Source organism: Cnephaeus nilssonii (genome assembly GCF_951640355.1).
Source record: "Cnephaeus nilssonii genome assembly, chromosome: 8".
Lineage (NCBI taxonomy): Eukaryota > Metazoa > Chordata > Mammalia > Chiroptera > Vespertilionidae > Cnephaeus > Cnephaeus nilssonii.
The window spans coordinates 40,043,951-40,061,836 of record NC_137079.1 but is presented as its reverse complement, the minus strand read 5'-3'; the positions used below and the strand labels follow the sequence as shown (position 1 = coordinate 40,061,836).

Genomic DNA, 17,886 nt, shown 5'->3' with positions numbered 1-17,886 from the left:
AAAAGTTATCTCATGCCATGCCTTTGTCTTTTTCCAAGTTTGCTAGAAATGTGCTGACTTTTATTATTCTCGGCACAAAGAGAGTAATAAAAATAAGTCCTGCTGTGAAGTTTCATGCCGCATTCAGCAGCCAGTGTTTACATTTCAAACGCCTTCCCCTGGTTCCCAGGAGAGGCCGAGGAGGACTCTGGGAACATCGCCCATCCCACATCTCACCCCGCCTCTCCAGCTCCCCGTGCAGAGAATGGTCTCCAGCTGGGCGCCACTTTAAGCCACTGAACCCCCGCTTCCTCCTGAGAGGGCCCAGGAGATTTTGTCTGTTTCCAAAAGAAGCTTGAATGATGCCCAGATCTCCTGCCCGAGACCCTTGCTGTGTTGCCTCACGTCCCGCCATCCACGCGGCCCCAGGTTAGTGAACTCCTCTCCAGGCGGCTTGCAGGACCCGAGGTGCAGGCTGTGTTGTTATCTGGCCCAATTGCCACACTTTCTGGCTTCGGTTTCTCCTGGTAAAGTGAGAATAAGACTGACGTCCACTCAGAGCGCCTTGGTGAGGATGAAGGGGGTAATATACACATGAACTTGTCTGGGGTCGAGTAAATCCTGTGTCTGGCGCCTTTCTTCCCTGGCCCTCCCTTGATGGCAGGACTTAGCTCTCCTCGGCAACCCCACATCACTCAGCATAACGCTGGACACACACTGAGGTCAGAATGACTCCCTGGTCTCAGTCTCACTCCACCTGTCACTCACCTGTATCCAGCTCAGCTGGGACTGCCTTGGAAGAATTCGAACTTTAAACTATTTTTCTTATCAAAGTAATTCATGCTGCCCTGCGGGTGTGGCTCAGCGGTTGAGTGTCAACCTATGAACCAGGAGGTCATGGTTTGATACCCGTCAGGGCACATGCCCAGGTTGTGGGCTCGATTCCCAGTAGAGGGCATGCAGGAGGCAGCTGATCAATGATTCTCTCTCATCATTGATGTTTCTCTCTCTCTCTCCCTCTCCCTTCCTCTCTGAAATCAATAAAGATATATATACTAGTAGCCCTGTGCATGAATCCGTGCGCCAGTAGCTCGCTGCTGCCCTCCAGTAGCTCTCCACCTGCTGCCCCACCCTTCTGTAGTTCGCCCTGCCCCCCACTCCATAGCTTGCTGCCCTGCCCCCTCCTGTAGCTCTCTGCCACCTGCTTGTAGCTCAATGCCCCACCCTCCTGCTGATCTGTGATTCAGTCATTACACAGTCGGTCGTTACACTTCACGGCATAACAACCATTTGCATATTACATCTTTATTATATAGGATATATTTTAAAGTAATTCATGCTCCTTGTATTCAGTTTGGACTACTAGTGTGTATAAAACTATAAAGACGAAAATAAATATTATGGCAAACTCTAACATTTAGAGAGAATCATTGGTTAATATTTGAAGCTGTATTTCCTTCCAGTCTTTTTTCTATGCACATGTGTCCCCAGTGTGTTTTACTCAACTGCCTGAGCCTTCTGTGGTGTTTGCTCTAGGCACTGGTTCTCAACCTTTCTAATGCCGTGACCCTTTAATACAGTTCCTCATGTTGTGGTGACCCCCAACCATAAAATTATTTTTGTAGCTACTTCATAACTGTAATTTTGCTACTGTTAATGAATTGTAATGTAAATATCTGTGTTTTCCGATGGTCTTAGGCAGCCCTGCTAGCGACCCACAGGTTGAGAACCGCTGCTGTAGAGCCTAAGACCATCGGAAAACACAGATATTTACATTACGATTCATAACAGTCGCAAAATTACAGTTATGAAGTAGCAACGAAAATAATTTTATGGTTGGGGGTCACCACAACATGAGGAACTGTATTAAACGGTCGCGGTATTAGAAAGGTTGAGAACCATTGCTCTAGAGCAGTGGTCGGCAAACTCATTAGTCAACAGAGCCAAATATCAACAGTACAACGATTGAAATTTATTTTGAGAGCCAAATTTTTTAAACTTAAACTTCTTCTAACGCCACTTCTTCAAAATAGACTCGTCCAGGCCGTGGTATATTGTGGAAGAGCCACACTCAAGGGGCCAAAGAGCCGCATGTGGCTCGCGAGCCGCAGTTTGCTGGCTCTAGAGCATCTCAGAGTAACTGCTCAGCTTCTAGGGTCTCAAAGAAAGAACCTACAGCAGAGCTGCATTTGATAGCTCTTCCTCTCTCAGCAAGTGAGGTGTTTGTATTGTACACAATCTGTGTGTATGAGCTCACATGTCTGCCTTGCGGAGAGTAAAACCTGCTCCCACACCAAAAACACACCTGAGAAGGCTGCCAGGACATCTCCTGCCTCTGGGCTTGTAATGAGCGCCTATTTAAGCTAGGTAAATAATTCAGAGGGAAAAATTTCTCTGGGTTTCTTGGCATTCTGTCCTGTGCTCTGTTATGTAGATGAAGAAATATAGTGATGGTTTTATTCTGGTTAAGGACACACTAGCCACGGGGCCCCCAGAGCTGGATCCTTTCCCCAGATCGAGGCTTCACAAAGGCCATCTAAGGGCCTGCACCCCTGCACCGCTCAACTGTCTCATGGTTGCTCATTCCTTATCTTACCAAAATCAACCTAAGTGGGTCTGCGAGGCTGGGCAAATCCATTTGACCCAAAGCCTTTTTAGGCAGTGGCAATGCAGAGATCCTTTTGCTCTGTTATAAGACATGTATGGAGCCCAGCAGGGTTGTGGCAAGCCTCTCTTGATTTGGGGCAATGTCCACAATTTCACATGGAAGTAACAGCAGAACCACAGTTTTGGTGAGTGATTCTCATATCATTGCAGTTTGGCTTCCCATGATGGGTGCTTTTGAGCCCTGAAATCTTCCCTTGGTATCTGTGCCCCTCCACCTCTGTGTGGAGGAGCCCAGCAACCCTTCAGATGCATTTAGAGGTGTGCAGGTGTATGTTTATATATGTGTGCAATGAGTGTGATTTCATGTGCATGAGTGTGTGTGTGTGTGTGTGTGTGTGTGTGTGTGTGTAAAGGGAGAAACACTCCAAGTTCAACCTTACACAATTTCTCCTTCAATAGGGATAATTCTTAAAAATATATATATTTTTACTGATTCCAGAGAGGAAGGGAGAAGGAGAGAGAGAGAAAAAAACATCAATGATGAGAGATAATCATTGATTGGCTTCCTCCTGCATTCCCACACTGGGAATGGAGCCCACAACCCAGGCATGTGCCCTGACTGGGAATTGAACTGTGACCTCCTGGTTCATAGGTCAGGGCTCAACCACTGAGCCACACCGGCTGGGCAACTAGGTCTAACTTTTTAAACTATTTTGATCATGAAAATATCTGCTCCTCCATACAATTTTTCTTCACCCTGAAATATACTAAACCGGCTCTCTGACATCTCCCGAGGGGGTCCCAGATTGCAAGAGGGTGGCCAGGGAGGGACATGGGAGGTTGGCCAGCTGGGGAGGGAACGCAGGAGGGCTCCAGGGCGTGTCCGGCCCATCTTGCTCAGTCCCACTCGACTGGACCCCAGCAGCAAGCTAACCTACTGGTCGGAGTGTCTGCCCCCTGGTGGTCAGTGCATGTCATATTGAGCGGTTGAGCAGCCTTAGCATATCATTAGCATATTACGCTTTGATTGGTTGAACAGCCGACCCGACAACTGGATACTTAGCATATTAGGCTTTTATTATATAGGATTTCTGTATTGTATTTATATGTGTATGTATCTATGTGTGTATGTACACACACACACACACAAAACCTCACTTGTAACTTGAGGGAAAGCTCTGAGTGGCCTTAAATAGTTTGAGCTGACGCTTATGCCCCCTGGTGGTTGAAAGGCAGCAAGACAGGGTGACTGGTCCGTGGTACTGAAAATGTTTTCTCTGGGTGAATGGGAGTTAATTATTATTACCATTATTGTTGTTATCACCACTTTCTACCAGCTATTATTATTCACGAGGACACTATTAGCCATATAGACTCAAACTGTGCTACAAAAGCACTTCACACACCTTATTTCAGGAAAGACTTGTAAGAACCCTCTGGTGTAACTATTGTTAGCACTGGTGTTGATGGAACAGGAAGCTACAGCTCAGAGAAGTTGCATAATTTGCTCAGAATCACACACTTGTAGAAAATGGGTCTAGGACTTGACCCCAGACTTGATCCCTGCTCTTAACCACTGCCAGTTAGAGCAGCATTTATCACATGTGAGCTGCATGTGGACCTCTTTCAAAGAAAATACTTTCTTATGAACCAAACTAGTGGCCCGGTGCACAAAATTCATGCGGGGGGTGGGGTGGTGTCCCTTAGCCTGACCTGCACCCTCTCCAATCTGGGGGTGTCCCTTAGCCCGACCTGCACCCTCTCCAATTTGGCCTAAACTGGCAGTCAGACATCCCTCTCACAATCCGGGACCGCTGGCTTCTAACCACTCACCTGCCTGCCTGCTTGATCACCCCTAACCACTCTGCCTGCCGGCCTGCTTGCCCCCAACTGCCTCCCCCACCAGCCTTCTCACCCCCAACTATCCCCCCCCCCAGCTGGCCTAATCACCCCCAACTGCCCCCCTCCTTGCTGGCCTGCTCACCCCCAACTGACCCCCTGCTGGCCTGCTCGCCCCCAACTTCTCCCCTCCTGCTGGCCTGCTTGCCTCCAACTTCTCCCCCCGCTGCCGGCCTGATCCCCCCCCGGCCTGCTCACCCCCAACTTCCCCCCCGTTGCTGGCCTGATTGCCCCCAACTGCCCTCCCCTCCTGGCCTGATCGCCCCTAACCACCTCTGCCTCAGCCCCGCCACCATGGCTTTGTCCAGAAGGACATCTGGAAGGTCTCCCAGAAGGTCTCCCTGTCTAATCACCAGCCAGGCCTAGGGACCCCACCCATGCACAAATCCATGCACCGGGCCTCTAGTCCTAATATATAAAAACCCAGGGTCCTTAACTACCGAATGGACAACCGGTCCATCTCCCGGCCCTCAGGCTCCATTGATCAGGGGATGGCTAATGGGGAACCGGAGTGAGTGGCATGGGGACTGGCGAGCAGCTGGAAGGCAGACCTCTTGGTCCCTCCTCCTGGCCTTCAGACTCCAATCAATCAGTGGCAGAGGCGGGGAGGAACTGGGGACTGGCTCCCTTAGTAGTCCTGCAGGTACAATCTCCAGAGGACAGGCCAGGCACCAATGGACCAGCGCCTCTGGCACGATCCCAACAGTGCTGCCAGCTCCTGGAACTCCGCCTCGGGCACTGCGTCTGCTTCCCCTCCCTAGACACTCCACAAGGAAGAAAGGATACCACCAGCAGCGCCAGGGGCGACCAGCGGTGACTGACTGCTCTCCCTGTGCTTCCTCCAGGTCACTGGAGCTGGCCTCCACCCACCCTGCTCCAGATGAAGTGTGATCACTGCACACGGAAGGAATGGAGTAAAAAAACAAAAACCGATGACCAAGAGAATGCCACAGTCAACGTCCGGAGTCCGGCTCAGAAGAATGGAGAGAAGGGAGAATTCCATAAGCTGGCCGATGCCAAGATATTTCTGAGGGACTGCCTGGCGTGTGACAGTTGTGTGACCGCAGAGGAAGGAGTCCAAGTTTCTCAGCAGAACACCAAGGACTTCTTCCATGTTCTGAACCTGAATAAGAAATGTGATACCTCACAGCACAGGGTGCTGGCAGTGTCCGTGTGTCCTCAGTCTGTGCCTTATTTTGCTGCTAAATTCAGCCTCAGTGTCACTGATGCATCCAGAAGGTTCTTCAGCTTCCTCAAAAGCCTTGGGGTGCACTGTCTTTGACGTGAAGATAGCTGCGGACTTCAGCATCCTGGAGAGTCAGAAGGAATTTGTGCGTCGGTACTGCCAGCAACGTGTGGAAGAGCCCCGGCTACCCATGCTGACCTCCGCCTGCCCCGGCTGGGACAGATATGCAGAGCGTGTGCTGGGTCCCTCCATCATCCCCACCTCTACATGGCCAAGTCTCCCCAGCAGATCATGGCCTCTCTGGTGAAGGATTACTTCACCAGATGGCAGAACCCAGACAAGATTTTCCACATCATCGAGGCCCCGTGTTATGACAAGAAACTGGAGGCCCTTTGAGATGATGTTCCCACAGCTTTACATAGTTCCCAGGGTGCTGACTGCGTGTTAACCTCAAGTGAAATTGTCCAGATAATGGAGCAAAGTGACCTCGCCTTGAATGACGCCGCAGTGGCCACTCTGGAGACGTGAAGGAGAAGGAGGTGAGGCTCCACGAGGGTGCCAGCTCCGACGGGTACCTGGCACACACCTTCAGGCACACGGCCAAGGAGCTGTTCAGTGAGGACGTGGGGGTGCTCACCTACCGCACCCTGAGGAACAAAGACTTCCAGGAGGTCACCCTTGAAAGGGACAGAGAGGTTCTGCTACACTTTGAGGCTGCTTACGACTTTTGGAACATCCAGAAGTGGTCCTGAAGCTGTAGAGGGGCAAGTTCCCCTGCCACTTCGTGGAGGTCCTGGCCTGCGCCGGGGATGCCTAAGCGGCAGGGGCCAGGCCCAGGTGGATGACAGGGCACTGCTGCGGCAGATGGAAGGCATCTATGCTGCCATCCCGGTGTGGCCCCGGGGACCCGTGCCCATGTGCAGGAGCTGTATCAGGAGTGGCTGGGGCGGGGGGTGGTGAAGAGGGAATGGGGCGAGAGACACCCCCTGGGCCCAGGCGGCCCTGCACACCACCTAGCAGGGCCCAGGGCAGCCTGCCAGGACATCAAGTGGTAAAGGTCCAGCAGACGCCCGGCCTGCAGGCCGTGTGAAGAGGTGTGTCAGACATGTGAAGGAAAGGCTTAGCATCTCTGTCATCGCTTTGGTTTTCAGAATTCCCTGCTCCCCATCTGTCAGCTCCCTCCCTCTGAGGGGCGCTGTCGTCATCACATGGGTGCAACTGGAATATCGTATCTCGAGAGGATTGCCCCAATGTATGTATCCTTTTATCCGACGATGAAAAAATTCCAAAGAACAAGAATGGAGACAGACTACTGTCCTTTAGGCTTAACACCCCCCCCCCCACGCCTCCCCCCCAGAAGTGTCCTACGAAGAGCTGAGACTTGGTTCTGCCCACGCGCCTCAGAGAGATTGGGTGAGGAAATGGCCCCGTTTGGCCCTGAATTTACCCACTTATGTTACTCTTGAAGGTGTCTTTGCCACAATGTGAATAAACTGCCACCTTTTAGAATAGGGGCTCATAGGAAAGTCTGTATTCCCAACTTTTCTTGAAACAGATCTATTCTGCAGCTGTGGCCACCGTCCTGAGATCAGGTCCTGTCAACCAGGTCCTGACGCTGGGAATCAGGGGGCACTGGAGTGGAGGCCCCTCCGGCCCCCCGTGCCCTTTTACATTCAGGGATTGAGCTGAACTCACTTTGGGGGAGGCCTGGCAAGGTTGACAGGTGTCACAGATGGAAGGATGGAGAATGGAGAGGCAGACACCCTGCTCGGTCCCTCCCTGGGTGGGGTCAGGTCAGGCAGATGAAGGCCGGCCAGCCCACCCCACAATTGGATGAGATAGCGTCCTCTGTGTCCACCTCTCACCCCATGAGCCCGGCCACTCCCTCAGCTCCGGGCAGCCCTCTGCGTTCCACACTCTGCCCTCACATGCTGCTTGCCCTAAGTGAGAAGAGAGCAGTTGGCCCACAGACAACTACACAGAAAGATAGGGCTCACAGCTGGCGAGCGCAGTGGCAGTGGCGGGAGCCTCTCCTGCCTCCGTGGCAGCGCTAAGGAGCAGCGATCTGAGTGGTAAGGAGCAGTGAGCAGGCGGGTGGTAAGGAGCGAGGGTCCTGGACTGCAAGAGGGATTTCCAACTGTCGGCTTAGGCCCGTTCCTCTAAGCCGGCAGGCGGACATCCCTGAGGGGTCCTGGACTGCGAGAAGGTGCAGGCCGGGTTGAGGGGACCCCCACACACACCCAGTGCACGAATTTCGTGCACCGGGCCTCTAGTATTAATATATTTGATTAAGATGGTAAGCTTTTATAATTGGTAAGCTTCCCAAACTTAATTTTTAGGTTAGTTAAATATTAAATCTCTTTGTGGAGCCTACCTTTCTTTCTCGAGGTTTTATTTTAGTTCACACTGTTTCTATCGCCCTTCATATGTCCCGATGGTTCACATCCTGCCATCATCCTAAGCCCATCAAGTCCCACACCCTCAAAAACACGTGCCCGGTTGTTCCCATCCATAAGACCTCTCCCTCTTCTCGGTTCCTGTAGCACCTAAAGTGTGAAATTCGTCCCACAGTGATTCACACAGCCCAATGTTGTTTTCTGGGTGTTCCACATATGTAAGACTTACCCTCCTAAAAAGCAAGGACATCGTTCATGGTCTTCACACACTTAACACTCTCCCAGGAAGGAAGTCCGAACACAAAAATACTAACTGAAAATCATCTTCAGAGGTTCTTAACCTATGTTCCAAGAAGAGGATTCGAGGTGTCTGAATTACAGCTGGAAGGGACGAGGAAAGAGCCCCTCCTAACGACCGCGGAGGGAGAATGCCCTTCCCACACCGTGATTTTGGGCTTCTGGCCTCCAGAACTGTGAGGCTATAAATGTCCATCGTTTTAAGCCTCCCCATGTGTGGTACGTCTGTATGGCAGCCTAGGAAACTGGCACCCGATATCTGTAACTTTGTCACCAGTAGAAATCATATTTTCATGCAAGATTATTGTTGCTGCAGATAATCTCAAAATATTGTTGAAGTTCATTTCCACGTTGACATTACCATAATAAGACCCAAAGATAGATTTTTTATTTAATTAACTAATAAATAACAAATTTATTTTAAACTATTTTGATATTCTCATAAAATGATTTCCTCTCTTATTTTATTATATTTTATGCATTTTAAAACATTATTCTGAGGAGTCCCTAGGCTTCAACCAGAATGCCGGGTGACTCCATGGCCCTAGCAAGTTCCACCTTAGCTGCAGTATTCACATATATCCAGGAGAGGGCGCTAGAGCACCAATGCAAAACTTCGTATACATTAATACTGCATATTTTACTGTATTTTCTCCCATTGCAGCAACAGAAATGTCCTTTAAATTCATATATTATTTTTAGAGTACTAATAATGTAGTCAGTATAATCAGAATATGAAAATACTTGCAGGCCTGCTATCCTATTAATTTGTTAACTCTTAAAATTTCCATTTTTAAAAAATATATCTTTATTGATTTCAGAGAGGAAGAGAGAGGGAAAGAGAGTTAGAAACATCAATGATGAGAGTGAATCATTGATTGGCTGCCTCCTGCACATCCCCTACTGGGGATCAAGCCCACAACCCGGGCATGTGCCCTTGGCAGGAATCTAACCTGAAAGATGTGGGAATGTGTAGCTAGCGATGGACATTACTTTGAATAAAGCACTTTTGATGTTCCTCTTGAAATTAACGTGTTTTCTTTGATTACAAAATCCGAATTATTAACCGGTTAGTGGTTAATCTGCATTATTAACTGGTAAGCATTAGCACTAACCAGTTAATACAAATTGTTAACAGGTTAATAATGTGGGTTAAGCACTAACCGGTTAATAATGCAGATTAAGCCCTAACTAATTAATAATGTGGATTAATTATTAACTAGTTAATATGGATTAAGTCCTAACTGGTTAATAATGCGGATTAAGCCCTAACTAGTTAATAATTCAGATTAAGCATTAACCGGTTAATGATGTGGATTAAGCATTAACCAGTTAATAATGCAGATAAGCATTAATCGGTTAATAATGCGGATTGTTAACCGGTTAATAATGCAAATTTTGTGCATTTGGGATTCTCAAAATAAATCCACTTTTCATCGCCAGTCACAATCCGATGCAAAAAAGACTTTCGTGCTGTTGAAGCAACATTTTACTGATGACTTTTCGGTTTTCCATTTGTCTTTCGTTCAGTTGATGTGGCACCTTTCCTTCCTTTAAAATCTTTCCCATTGCTTGTAAATGATCAGAAATTGTTTGCTGAGCAACGTTTAATCTTTCTGCAAGTTCTTTTTGAGTTTGACACGCATCTTCATCCAATAATGCTTGTAATTATTGGTCTTCAAACTTTTTCGGTTGACCCAGACGTTCTTTGCCTTTCACATCAAATCATCACTTTTAAAGCGTTTAAACCAACATTCACAAATATCTTGAGATGGAGCATGTTCACCATAAGCTTCCTGAAGTATACGATAACTTTCAGCAGCACTTTTCTTCAAAATAAAGTAATGAATTAAAACTTCCCACAAATGCTCCCTTTTTTTGGCATGAAATTTGACATTTTTAAGTGTAAAAGTATCTATGATGTTAACACCTTCAGAAAATTTGACATATGAAGTTTTGAAGCTTGTTGTCAATACAACAAAATAGCATATATATCAAATCGCATATAAACATATGTTAACTCCATCTATTGAAAAAATCCACATTATTAACCAGTACACCTAGTACATTAGGCTCAATGTTTATTTAGCACATGGCAGGAGTCCCTGAATTTGAATTCCCTCAGAATCAGACACTGAGACAAGGATTCCAGTGCAAGTACTTTATTTTGGAGAATATGAAAACACCAGAAAGGAAGTAAAAAAGTGAGACCAGGGCCCTGGCCAGTGTGGCTCAGTTGGTTGGGCATGCACTGAAAGATTGCTGGTTTGATTCCCAGTCAGGGCACATGCTCAGGTTTCAAGCTTGACCCCCAGTTAGGGGTGTGCAAGAGGCAGCTGATCAATGTTTCTCTCTCTCTCTCTCTCCTTCTCCCTCTCTCTCTAAAAATCAATTTAAAAATCGTAAAAAAAAAAAAAAGAAGGAAGAAGAGGAGGGAGAGGAGAAGGGGGAGGAGGAGGAGGAGGAGGAGGAGGAGGAGGAGGAGGAGGAGGAGGGAGGGGAAGATTAGAGGAGAAGGAGGAGGAGGAGGAGGGAGGAGGAGGAGGGAGGAGGAGGAGGAGCAGGCAGTCAATGTATGGACAGCAGTCAAGCTAGGAGGTACTGTGGACGTAGAGAGCTTGGTCCTTCTAGGGAAACAAAGTGGGCACGGAAGTCTCAGGGAGGTGATGAAGCTGGGGTATTTATACACTAGCTCCTGTCAGCCATTGGTTGAGGCTGCTCCTTGGGGGGGGGGGGGGGGCTTAATTCCCTGTCCCCAGCATAAAGATAACCAGAGAAAGTCTTCCAAAAAGGAAAAAAAAAAAAAAAAAAAAGGAGCTTCTGGCCGTTTGGAGTTATTCTGGTGTGCACTGAGGTGGTTTGAACAAGGAGATGTAGGGAGGGCACTGAGAGAGTGCATACAGGGGGTATGAAATGGTGCTCATCTATTCACAAGGGGCTTAAGTCTCATCAAGGCAAGATGTGAACATGTAGCAGAAATAGAGAGCAATCAACGGGATACACTGACATGACAAAGACGATCTGAACTATGTGCCGTCAGGAAGACAAAACTGGCGACCACAGGTTGTAAGAGTCCATTCATATAAGATGTCCAAAAAGGCAGATCTATAGAGTGCTGGAGTAAGAAACATCCACATGTATCAATACATTGGTTCGTCAATTGTAACAAATAATCACATTAATGCAATATGGTAATTAATTATGGGGTTATGGTAACTATTTTCTGAACAATTTTCTTGTAACCTAAAACCTCTAAAAAGTAAAGTCTATTCAATTGTTAAAGCTTTTTAAGGATCTGATACCTAATGATGTAAATTAAAGTGGAGAAATAACTTTTTAAAAAGAAAGAAATATCTAAAGCAGGAGAGCATTTTTATGAGTTTATTGGAGCCTAACTGATGACATTCCAAGGAAGCAAGATGTCAAATGCTCCAGAGAACGACAGTTTTGTACCTTCTTTTATACATTGGGGACTGAGGACAGAAAGTAAGGGAGATTACATGAATGTGAGACAAACCAAGGCAAGGAAAGCTCTGTGATCGGATTATATGACAGTTAACAGGATATGTGCTCTTTTGCGGGTGGTTAAGCTTCTGGGGGATCTAAAAAAGAGGCATTTCACAGGTGTGTTAACGTAGATGCACAAAAACCAGGCACAGGGCTTGCTTAAGGCAAAGATGACCTTTCAGCAGGGAAGTTATAGGCCGCAGGAGTGAACACCTACCATGACATGCCCAGTTAGGACTTTGTGATCAGATCACCCTGTCAGGTTACTTTCCGTGAGAGTTATTACAGAGCCCCCTTTCTGTCTAAAGACCAAAAGGCAGATCCCTGGTTGCCTGGAGCTGGGGGTGGGACCAGGAGGGGCTGACTGAATGGCCTGGAGGGCTCTTCTGCAGGTGATGAAAATGTTATCAAATTGGGTTGTGGTGATGTCTGCACAACTCTGTAAATGTGGTAAAAAACCACCCAATCCTACACTTAACATGAGTGAATGTAAGGTATGCAAACTATACCTCAATAAAGCTGTGTTTAGAAAATGGTGCCTGCAGGCATGGGGATTCAGGGCCAGCCTTGCTCCTCTGTCTACCTGCATACCTACCTGTGCACTGCGCTGCCCCGGACAACTTTGCTGCTGGAAATCCATCAAATAGTGCCTGCAGTGAGCTGGATAGTTACCTGATCTCTCTACGTTTCACTTTCTTCATCTGGACAGCGGACAGCATTGGGTGTTTTCTGACAATCACAGGAGTACCTAGAATCTGATAATACTGTATTGATACAAGGTGCCATTAGAGATGATTTCTTGGCAGGATGAAGCATAAATTCCATAAGGAGGTAGTCAGCCAAACAAAAGTGGATTGGGAAAAGCATCCTAGCCCCAGGACACTTTATAAAATGAAGGGGCTTTAAAAATGAATAATGTAACGCCGCTAATAAGAGCACAGCACAGGCCATAAGGAAAAGTGCACCAGGGAAGAAAATGGCAGTGAGTAGCTTTCTAGATGTGAGGCTTTCAATGATTTATGTGGTTGGTAGAAAATCTGGCTTCCGGAAACTTCTAACTGAGCTTGGGGAGGAATGAAAGGAATTTCCATTAGTTACTCCAGCTCTTACTCAGTCCTTCTGATAACAAAAGAAAATGGAAACCGCTGAAGCGTGCTTCATTTAACCAAGATTACTGATTTGATTTGAGCAGGTTATAAACTGAGTGGGGAGGGGGGCATGCCTCAGATGATTGGTTGAATTAGGCCACGCAGTCCTCAATTTTAGTCAACTCATTTCTAAATGCCAGTCCAGAAATTTCTCTTGCATTAGACACCTCTTAGTAGCTCAGTTTTCTATCCCGATTTTTCCTCAATGCAAGTGTTTTGAGATTGAAGTTTATTAACTGCTAACAAAATCAAGTCAACCGATTAAAGTTATTTGGAGGTGGGTTTCATGAAATATTACCTTATGGGTGTCTAATTTTCAGGATAAAGTTTATCAAAACAAGAGAATCCTGTATCTGACCAATCATTCAAATGATTTTGCTTATAGAAAACTAGAGGCCCAGTGCACAAATTCATGCACCAGTGGGGTCCCTCAGCCTGGCCTGCAGGATTGGGCCAAAACCAGCTCTCGGACCTCCCCCAAGGGGTCCCAGATTGCGAGAGGGTACAGGTCACGCCGAGGGAACCCACTGGTGCACGATTGGGGCTGGGGAGGGGTGTGGGAGGTTAGCCAGCCAGGAAGGGATCGCGGGAGGGCTCCAGGGCATGTCCGGCCCATCTTGCTCAGTCCCTATCGGCCAGACCCCAGCAGCAAGCTAACCTATTGGTCGGAGCGTCTGCCCCCTGGTGGTCAGTGCACATCATAGTGAGCAGTTGAGCGGCCTTAGCATATCATTAGCATATTATGCTTTGATTGGTTGAACAGACACTTAGCATATTAAGCTTTTATTATATAGGATAATGATCCTACTGGTGATTTGTATTATCTTCTTTATTTTTTCTGAATTTTACAAATATTTTAAAACATATTGGTGTTGTTTTACTTTAATTGTAGGCATTTTAATTTACCTAATTACTAGAGGCCCGGTGCATGAAATTCGTGCACAGGGGTGGGGGGGTTTCCCTAAGCCCAGCCTGCACCCTCTCCAATCTGGGACCCCTGGAGGGATGTCCGACTGCCCGTTTAGGCCTGATCCCACTGGACATCCCTCTCACAATCCAGGACTGCTGGCTCTGCCTGTCTTCCTGATTGCCCCTAACCGCTTTTGCCTGCCAGCCTGATCACCACCTAACCACTCCCCTGCCAGCCTGATTGATACCTAACTGCTCCCCTGCCAGCCTGTTTGCCCCTAACTGCCCTCCCCTTCAGACCTGGTCACCCCTAACTGCCCTCCCCTGCAGGCCTGGTCACCCATAACTGCCTTTCCCTGCAGGCCCGGTCACCCCCAACTTCCCTCCTCTGCCAGCCTGATCACCCCTAACTGCCCTCCCCTGCAGGCTTGATCGCCCCCAACTGCCTTCCCTTGCAGGCCTAGTCACTCCCAAATGCCCTCCCCTGCTGGCCTGATCGCCCACAACTGCCCTTCCTTGCAGTCCTGGTCCCTCCCAACTTCCCTCCCTTGCTGACCATCTTGTGGTGGCCATCTTGTGTCCACATGGGGGCAGGATCTTTGACCACATGGGGGCAGTTATCTTGATCTTGTGTGTTGGAGTGATGGTCAATCTGCATATTACTCTTTTATTAGATAGGATAGAGGCCTGGTGCATGGGTGGGGGCTGGCTGCTTTGCCCTTAAGGGTGGCCTGGATCAGGGTGGGGGTTCCCTTGGGGCGTGGGGCAGCCTGGGTGAGGCCTGTGGTGGTTTGCAGGCTGGCCACACCCCCCGGCAACCCAAGCGGAGGCCCTGTATCAGGGGTTTATTTATCTTCTACAATTAAAACTTTGTAGCCTGGAGCGGAGCCAAGCCTCTGCTCGCTCGATGGCAGCAGCTATTTCTGTTGGGATTTATTTACCTTCTATAATTGAAACTTTGTAGCATTGAGTGGAGGCCTAGGCCGGCAAGGGCAGGCTGAAAGCTTGGCTCCCTCCATTGCTGGGGAAACCCAAGCCTCCCTCCTGCTCTCTGTGGCCACAGCCATCTTGATTGGGTTTATTTGCATATTCGCTCCTGATTGGCTGGTGGTGTGGTTTGTGGGTGTAGCAGAGGTACAGTCAATTTGCATATTACTCTTTTATTAGATAGGATACCAAATAATGCATGAATAGTTTCTACTCATAAAAGATTCTATTCATAACAAGTGAAGTCCAACCCCAACTCTTTTTGCTGCAGCTGTAACTACTGTAACAGTTTAATGTGCATCTTAGTCATGCTTTATTATACTCATTTGTAGTTTCCATGGTATTATATGTTTTGATTATATGATATGTCTGTTTTGATTATATGATATTTCTGGATGATCTTTAAAAATATATGTACATAATATACACTGAGTGGCCAGATTATTATGATCTCTGAACGCATAATAATCTGGCCACTCAGTATATATATATATATATTAGAGCCCAGTGCATGAATTTGTGCATAGGTGGGGTCCGGCCAGGGGGAGGGGACATGGGCAGTTGGCCAGCCTGCCTTCTGGTCGAACTCCTGGTCGAGGGGACAATTTGCATATTAGCCTTTTATTATATAGGATATACACTGGCCAGATAATTATGCGTTCAGAGATCATAATAATCTGGCCACTCAGTGTATATTTATACATAAAATTACAAATATCATGTATAGAATTTATTTGTAATGGCTGCATAGTATCCCAATAATGTAGCTTGTTTTACAATTCTCACATTGATGACATTCAGTTCACTTGGTTTTCCAGTTCATCAAGCATCCTTTATACATACATGTTTGCACATATGAGCAAATATTTTTATAGGAGAGATTCCTAGAAGTAGAATTGGTAGACCAAAGAGTATCTGCATTTGTAGTTTCGATAGATACTGCCATAGTGCTGTTCACACAACCTAAACCATATCCACTCCCACCAGCAGTCTATGAGTGATTGGTTCTTTTACAAATCCTGATTATCAATTTTTTAAAATTTGCCAATCTAATTGACAAAATATATTCCATTTCTTGAGTGATAATAATGTTGAAGTTAGGCATATTTTCATATATTTATTGATCATAAGTGTTTCTCCTTCTGTCTTTTGTCCATTTTACATGTTGCAAATATATTCTTCCAGTCTCTCTCCTAACTTTTATTTCTGGGATATCATTTGTCATACAGAGATTTTTTTATTTTCTAGCTTTCAAATCTGTCAATGTTTTCTTTATGGCCTTTAAATTTTGATTCATTTAGAAAGGCCTGTTCCATGATAAGATTATAAATTATTCTCTTGCATGTACTTGAAAATCTTTGACACTTTCATCAAAGGGAGGTGAGTCCCTCCCCTTTTTGAGGCCGGCACCTTGCCCTCCCTGAGAGCTTGGCTGTGGGTCACAAGCTACATGTCTGTATCTGCCACTAAGACCAAGTAATCAGAGTCTCCAAAATGCTCAGATATTTGGAAAATTCATCTAAGAGCAAGGGGCTGTAAAATTTATAGATACTTGTAGATTTTGTTGAGCAAATTGATTGAGATAAAGAATAAAAGACATGATACCATAGCCACTTAACTGGTTGTTACTTATCATTGTGCAGAAACTTATATCTCATTGAGTGTTAAAGAGAATCACAGTTGAAACAAGAGATACCATGAGTGTGTGACTGCTGTAGCTGGGTTATGGGCACATGGAACTTTCTTCCAATTTACATATAATTTGAATTTTTCCATAATGAAGGGTTCAGAAAAAGAGAGAGAGAGTCAAAGTAGGCCTATTCTGGAGAAGAGGGGTGTCACCTGACTTTAGTGTTTAAACAACTGAGGAAATTACTTAACTCTCTGAGCCTCAGTTTCTTCATCTGTGATATGGAATTAATAATACCTCTCTCAGAGAATAGTTTCTCAATAAGGGGCTTCAAGGACAATACCCTTTTGTCTGCCAAACAAATACCTGTTTGTCATGAGAACTTTTTTCTCTGGTTACTAATAAAGGAACCCTCAAAATATTTGAAGTCTCTAGGTAGGAAGTTTGCAGCCTCATTACAATGCATTTGGATTTTGCAGCAATGCTGTTTTAAATATAAATATGCGATTGGCTTTTAGGGAAATGCTTTGAAGGGCTAGGAGGATCATTTTGTCTGGCAGCCCCTAATGGCTTGTCTGTTCTCTGTGGATTTGTGACTCCAGCCTGCTGCCTTTTGGACCACTCCTCAGAAGACTCCAGGCTCCTCAGCTGACCCCCGGGAGGGAAGACCCCAAAGGCCACCTCAGCAGGAAGCAGGACAGCCTGAGGCATCTGCATGGCTACACGGAACCTGCTGAAGTTCACGGTTGACTACAACGTTCCTCCACTAACCAGAGGAGGTTCCCTGAGGAAGGAGGTTCCCTGAGGACCCCTCCGTCTCCTCCACCAGCAGCAGGCACGGACACTTCTGCTCCTGACGGTTACAGGTTGCAGTCTTTAACTGCCTTCTCTGGCTAGAGATGATTTCTCCCCGTTCTTTCCCACTGCGTCTTGGAAGGATGACAGGTGATTAAAAGGGGGAAAGAACCTGCTTCTCTTTCATTTTGAAACTAGACATTTATTCCTTAACTCAGACTAATGCCGATAAACTAGTAAAGAACTTGTCGTTGCTCTCAATCAATATTAGTTTTCTTTCTCCCTGAGTCCCCACAGGTCTGTGTCTAAGCATTTGGAATGTTCTGTTACAGCATTTAGAACATGTAGTGTATCATTTCTTTTCCCTCTTAGACAGTGAGTTTGAATACTAGTATAAGATAGATGCTCAATGAATGTTTAGAAATGGAGGGATGGATGCACGGATGGATGCATGGGTGATGGAAGGACGGGCATTTGGGTGAATTAGTACAGGTCAATGGATAGAAGGCTCTCTGCATGCCAGAAAAGAGCCCTGACACAGACCTG

The 17,886-nt window shown here is 46.7% G+C and overlaps 1 pseudogene across 1 annotated transcript; it reads left to right on the top strand.

Moving 5' to 3' along the window:
- The first annotated feature begins 5,365 nt into the window (after window positions 1-5,365).
- On the top strand, window positions 5,366-17,295 carry LOC307104549 (nuclear prelamin A recognition factor-like; annotated as a pseudogene). Its single transcript has 2 exons — window positions 5,366-6,617; window positions 17,148-17,295. The product of its transcript is annotated as a nuclear prelamin A recognition factor-like (transcript).
- Window positions 17,296-17,886: the final 591 nt, after the last annotated feature.